The 6295-nt window shown below is 37.9% G+C and overlaps 1 long non-coding RNA gene across 5 annotated transcripts in view; it reads right to left on the bottom strand.

The window, feature by feature from the left end:
• LOC121010642 (uncharacterized) overlaps positions 1-6295 on the bottom strand; it is a 178873-nt gene that overhangs the window by 15540 nt on the left and 157038 nt on the right. Inside the window, exon 7 of one of the 5 annotated variants that reach the window (XR_005781308.1) lies at positions 946-1010. The exons of the other annotated variants lie outside the window; for them this stretch is intronic. This is a non-coding gene — a long non-coding RNA (uncharacterized LOC121010642). Of the gene's footprint in view, positions 1-945; positions 1011-6295 lie in introns of those variants that run through there. 5 annotated transcript variants of the gene reach the window in all.

The raw sequence follows: 6295 nt of genomic DNA, 5'->3' as shown, positions 1-6295 counted from the left end.
CCCCCGCAAACAAAGGTATAAACCATGAAAGAGGAAGATATGGTCGCCAGCATGTGGGAGCTCCAACATCAGCAAAAGGAAAAGGAATGTTTGGGGGATCGCAATAAAGGGAAGATCCTGACAAAGCTGAGCAGCGAGTCTAGACAGTAACCAGTCCACCGGGAAGTAGAAGGCTCATCCAGTACATACACTTTGAAGCAAAAGTCAAAGTCTCAGGTTTTTCTCAAGTGTTCGACTGAGTTGAGAAGTTCTTTTCTCCTTTTGTTTTTTCCTTCTCTCTCACACTTCTCTCCCTTGCTCTCTTGGCTCTGTCAATTGTCTCAATAACAAAGCAAATTTAAAAGTCGACAATTACTGGGGGGCCTGGCTGGCTCAGTCGGTAGAGCATACAACTCTTGATCTCAGGGTTTTGAATTCAAGCCCCACGTTGAGTACAGAATTTTCTTAAAACAACAACAACAACAACGACATTAACAACAACAATAAAGGGAGAAAATTGTTAACTTCCAGAAAAGCTAATTATACGTGAAGGCAAAGCATAAAATACTGTGAGACTCAGCTATGTATAATAATATCTACATAGACATACTGATTTTAACATTGAACACCGAGAGAACCAAAAATATTGTCAGAGTGAAGAGAAAGTGAAATAGATACACATTTGTGAGATGTGTAGGTTGGGGATGGCGGAGGGAGTCTGGTTGAGGTTTGAAAAGTGGATCAGAGGGGCGCCTGGGTGGCGCAGTCGGTTAAGCTTCCGACTTCAGCCAGGTCACGATCTCGCGGTCCGTGAGTTCGAGCCCCGCGTCAGGCTCTGGGCTAATGGCTCAGAGCCTGGAGCCTGTTTCCGATTCTGTGTCTCCCTCTCTCTCTGCCCCTCCCCTGTTCATGCTCTGTCTCTCTCTGTCCCAAAAATAAATAAACGTTGAAAAAAAAAAAAAAAAAGAAAAGTGGATCAGAGAATTCAGCATTCCCTTTCACAGTAAGAAGTGAAGTGATAATCTCCAAAACTGCAAAGGGAAAACAAAACTTAATTAGCAGAAAAATCCTCTTGCTGGAAAATAAAGATGTAAACACCAGTAAAAGCTGCTCAAAATGTTGGGTACTATCCACTCTGGAAGTGTGAATCAAAAGCTGGAAAGAGGAAAGCTGAGGATTGCTGTTACAAGCTAGCAGAACTCATCATACTTAAAGTCAATATGTATCTTGGACAAAAATAAAGATTCAAATTTTAAATAAGAACACTCTCTAAATTCCCCTCCCCTCAAATTACATTACTATTTCCACTAAAATTCCATTGACTTTATAAATGATTTAGGGAGAAATGACATCTTTATATAAATTCTGAGTATTTCTTTCTAAGAAGATGGTTAGGACTTCTTTTTTCATCCTCAGAGTTTTACCATTTTCTTATTATGGGTCTTGGGTGTTTTCTGTGCTTTGTATCAAGACATGTTACATTATCTTTTGCTGTGATGATCACATTTTTTTCCCCACTAAACAACTGTTGCTAATATATTTTAAAAAGCACTCCCTAGGGGCGCCTGGGTGGCACAGTCAGTTAAGTGTCCGACTTCAGCCAGGTCACGATCTCGCGGTCCATGAGTTCGAGCCCCGCGTCGGGCTCTGGACTGATGGCTCAGAGCCTGGAGCCTGTTTCCGATTCTGTGTCTCCCTCTCTCTCTGCCCCTCCCCCATTCATGCTCTGTCTCTCTCTGTCCCAAAAAAATAAATAAACGTTAAAAAAAAAATTAAAAAAAAAAAAAAGCACTCCCTATATTTTGTAACTTGCCACCGGACTGCATGCACACTTCTAGCATTTTTGTGACTGGATATCTTCAGTAATTATCTTCGTTATGTGACAAATTTCCATCCCATGCATAGGACTCTTGTTTCCCCGATGCTATTGCATTGGTTACAACTTGTTGAATACAGCTTTAATGATGGAATGAGTGGTTATATATTGCTCTCGACTGGAATAAAAATACTTCTGATTTCCCCCAACATGAATATTATTTTCTACTGATTTCAGATAGAAATCTGATCATCTGTTTATTCTCTACTATTTTCCCTATCTAAGTACTCTCTCATACCTCAGCATTAACATTTTTTTAGTTTGTTTTCCTCCCTACAACACATGTTTCTAATGGTACAGGATCAGTGTCTGATTTTATCCCAGAACTGAGAATAAGGCCTGGCTCTAAAAATCTGTCGAATGAATGACTCAGTCAGTGATGGGAAGGGTGCTAGAAAATCAGGTGCTTCTTTGTCTCTTTTAGCGTATGAAAGGCATTAATACTTGTCATACTGTTAAACCACTCTTGCATTTATGGACTACACATTAATTACTTCATTGTGGTGCACTAACTGGATTTCCTCATATTTTATTTTATTTGTAAGTGGTTCTTTATTTCTGAGAGAGAGAGAGAGAGAGCGTGCGCGCGCGTGAGGGTGAGGAGGGGAGGGGCAGAGAGAGGGACAGAGAATCCAAAGCATGCTCCAGGCTCTGAGCTGTCAGCACAGAGCCTGACGCAGGGCTCAAACTCACAGACCATGAGATCATGACCTGAGCTGAAGTCGGACACTTAACCAACTGAGCCACCCAAGGTGCCCCTCCTAGTATTTTATTTTAAATGTCTGCATCTGTGCCTCTGAGTATGAACTGTAGCTTTGTTGGAGTTACAGCTTATCTTTGTCGGCTTTGGTTTCAGGATGTTAGCCATATTAAAATAATTAAAATATTTCATGTGTTTGCTCTCTAACAGTTTTAAAATAATGTAGATTAGCTGCTAAGTTAAGACCATTTGCCAGGAAAATAGTCCGCCTCTTGATGCTTCTTCAATGTCTGCAATCATTAGTGGTCTACTGTGTTTCATTGTTCTTTGTTATACAGGATGTATAGGAGCATGCTTTCATTATAATGAGTTTAAGGTGTACCTAAGGGTAAAGACCAAACATGTGAGGTTGTATTTCCTCCACCACAATCCAGAGTTAGCCAGGGTTCACAGTTAAGTACTATTGTTTCCATATTTTTCCTACGCCCTTCCATATTTACCAGCATGTGTGTGCACGGGTGAAATAATACAGGGAGGAACTGTCTTGAAACACTTTTTTCTTTTTTTAACCTTCCTTGGAGAGTTACCACCTATCTATAATTTAAAATATGAAATACACAAGGACATCTGGCTGGCTCTAGCGCTGGAGCATGCAATTCTTGATCTCAGGGTTTTAAGTTCGAGCCCCACATTAGGTATAGAGCTTGCTTAAAAATAAAATCTTCTAAAAAAATAGGAAATACACATACTTCATCCTTTTCATTACTTGTATAGTATTCAACATTATGGGTTTACCAGAATTTATTTAACTGCTCTTCTAATGATCAGTGTTTGGCTTGCCCCTTTTTCACGATTATATACAATCCTGCTGGGATCATTTTCACACACAGACCTTTAGTCCATGTGCACATGAAATATTCTTTAGAATAAACTCCTCAACATGGAATTGCAAAGTCAACAAAGATAGACAGTTTGTATGTTAATAGATACTGGAAAAGTTGCCCTCCAAAGAATATTTTGTCATCCTACCCTCCTACCAGCAAAGTGTCATTTACGACATCCTTACTAACCCTAGGTATTATCAAGCTGTTAGATTTTTGCTAAATTGATGAGTTAAAATCCCTTAAAATGTACCACCTTAATTTATATTTCTCTACGAATGAGGTTGAACACTTTTATAGAGCATATTGAATACCTGTGTTACTTTACATATCCATTGTTTTTTTTTAATTTTTTAAAGCTTATTTATTTATTTATTTTGAGAAAGGGGGGGCAAGAAAGGGGGGGGAGAGCAGAGACAGGGAAAGAGAGACTCCCAAGCAGGTCCACACTGTCAGCACAGAGCCTGATGTGCGGCTCAAACCCACGAACCCATGAGATCATGACCTGAGTCGAAACCAACAGTGAAATGCCCAGCCAACTGAGCCACCCAGGCAGGCACCTCCCACCCCACTGTTTTTTTTTTTTTTTTTTAAGTAAACTCTTTGTCCCATGTGGGGCTTGAACTCAAAACCCCAAGATCAAGAGTTGTGTGCTCTACTGACTGAGCCAGCCAGGCACCCCCAGTGTTCATTTTTCTATCGGAGTGTTTATTTTTTTCCTATTGATTCATATTGATATTAATCCTCTGTTAATATCATGCAGACATTCTCAGGCTGTATGTTGTCCGTTAATGTTGTTACTCTTTTTAATTTTTATGTATTTAAATATGTCATTATTTTTTTATGACTCTCATGTTTTCTATCTTGCTTAAACAGCATTTCTTCATTCCACACCTATTTTTTTTCTATACTTTCATCTAATAACTTAATGTTGAGTTTTTTGAGTATTATGCAAGGTATGTGTACATTTCTCTCAGAATGAACAACTCATCACCCCAGGTGTATTTCTTTCAAAATTGATAACCCACCAATCTTTGCCCTGATTTAAGAAGTAATCTATATTCTTCCTACTGATTTGTTTATTATCTTTATGATTCATAGCAGCTAACACTTACATAGTTCTGACCATATTCCAAGCCCTCTTCTAAGGGCTCTTTGTATATTAAGTTCTTTAATCTTCCCAACAACCCTCGTATATGGGTGGTAAATGGTCACTATTTTACACAGAAGCCAACTAAGACAGAGAGTTGTAGTAACTGGCCCAAGAATGCACAGCGACTTCAGCCTGGCTTGAGATTCAATGCTCCCAACAATGCCAAATCCCAGTGTACAGACTCATGTTTCTAAATTCTATACAGTCTTCCTTGTGACTATCTCTGCCTACACCTGCACCAATCCTACACTACCACAATTCTATTTTCAAATGTGTTTTAATTTCTGCAGCAGAAGTTACTACAATTTTTTTCCTCTCAGAGATTTACAGGCTATTACTTGCTATTTTCTTCTATCATGTGACCTACAGAATCAGCTTAAGTTCCATATATAATGATAAGGATTGCACTACAGTTCTATATCAACTTGGGAAGATTTCTATCTCAAAAATAGTGTCTTTCCATTTAGGAAGGGACTACCTGCATTTACTGGGTTGTTTTTTTTTCCTACACCTTCATTTAAAAAAAAAAAAAAAAAAGGAAGGTTTATTTATTTATTTTGAGAGAGAGTGAGAGAGAGCAAGCAGGAGAGGGGCAAAGAGAGAGGGAGAGAGAGAATTCCAAGGAGGTTGCGCACTGTCAGCACAGAGTGAGATGCTGGGCTCAAACTCATGAAGTGTGAGATCATGACCTGAGCTGAAACCAAGGGCCGGAAGCTTAACCAAGTGAGCCACCCATGCACCCCTTCCCCACAGCTTTATAGTTTTTCTTTTGGTGAGAGTAAGTTCCTTTTTCTCTGTTTCATTTTTTTAATGTATTGTTGATAATATATAAGAAACCACTGATTTTGCTTTTGATTTACCTAAACCTCATATTCAATATTGTACTGATTCTAGTAAATTTTTTTCTTGGATTTCTAAGACAAGCTCTTGTTTGCAAATAATTTTATCTGTGTCTTTCCTTTATAGTATATACATATATATATACACATACGTATATATGTATATATATTATTCTTTTCTGTCTTACTGCATTAGTTAGACTCTCCATTACAAGATTAAATACCAACAATGCTGGGAGCAAATTTATCTTAGGAACATTAGTAGGAACGATTGTAATGTTTTACATCAAATATTTGCTCTTGGTTTATGCTAACGTTTATCAGCTTAAGAAAGTTTCCTTCTTTTGCAAGCTTGCTGAGAGTTATTGTTTACTTGTTTTTAATCAAGAGTGATGATTGAATTTTACCCAATGCATTTTCTCCCATATTGAAATGTCATGAGTTTTACCTCCTTTGATCTATTTATATAGTGAATTACATTAATGGATTTCCTTGTGTTGAGTCATCCTTTCATTAAAAATAGTTATATGTGCCAGGAGCTATGTCAAACACAGTAATTAGATGGATACACATTTCAAACTGTTGTGTCTTCTTAATGAACTGACCTTTTTTATTATGAAATTTATTATTAACTGGAATATTTAGTGCATTCTCAGTCAATTTAAGTATTAATATGGTTGTGTTGAGTTCTATCATCTTGCAATTTGCTTTTTATTTGTCCCGTATCATGTGTGTTTCTTTGTTCTTTCTGGCCTTCTTGATCCAATAAAATATTTTTTAGTACTCCATTTTATTTGCTTTTTGGTTTGTGTGTGTGTGTGCGTGTGTGTGTGTGTGTGTATGTGTGTTTATTAGTGATTGCTCTAG

Source organism: Herpailurus yagouaroundi, unplaced genomic scaffold (genome assembly GCF_014898765.1).
Source record: "Herpailurus yagouaroundi ecotype Mexico unplaced genomic scaffold, PumYag 192, whole genome shotgun sequence".
In the NCBI taxonomy this organism is placed as follows: domain Eukaryota; kingdom Metazoa; phylum Chordata; class Mammalia; order Carnivora; family Felidae; genus Herpailurus; species Herpailurus yagouaroundi.
This window is presented reverse-complemented; position numbering and strand designations above follow the sequence as displayed.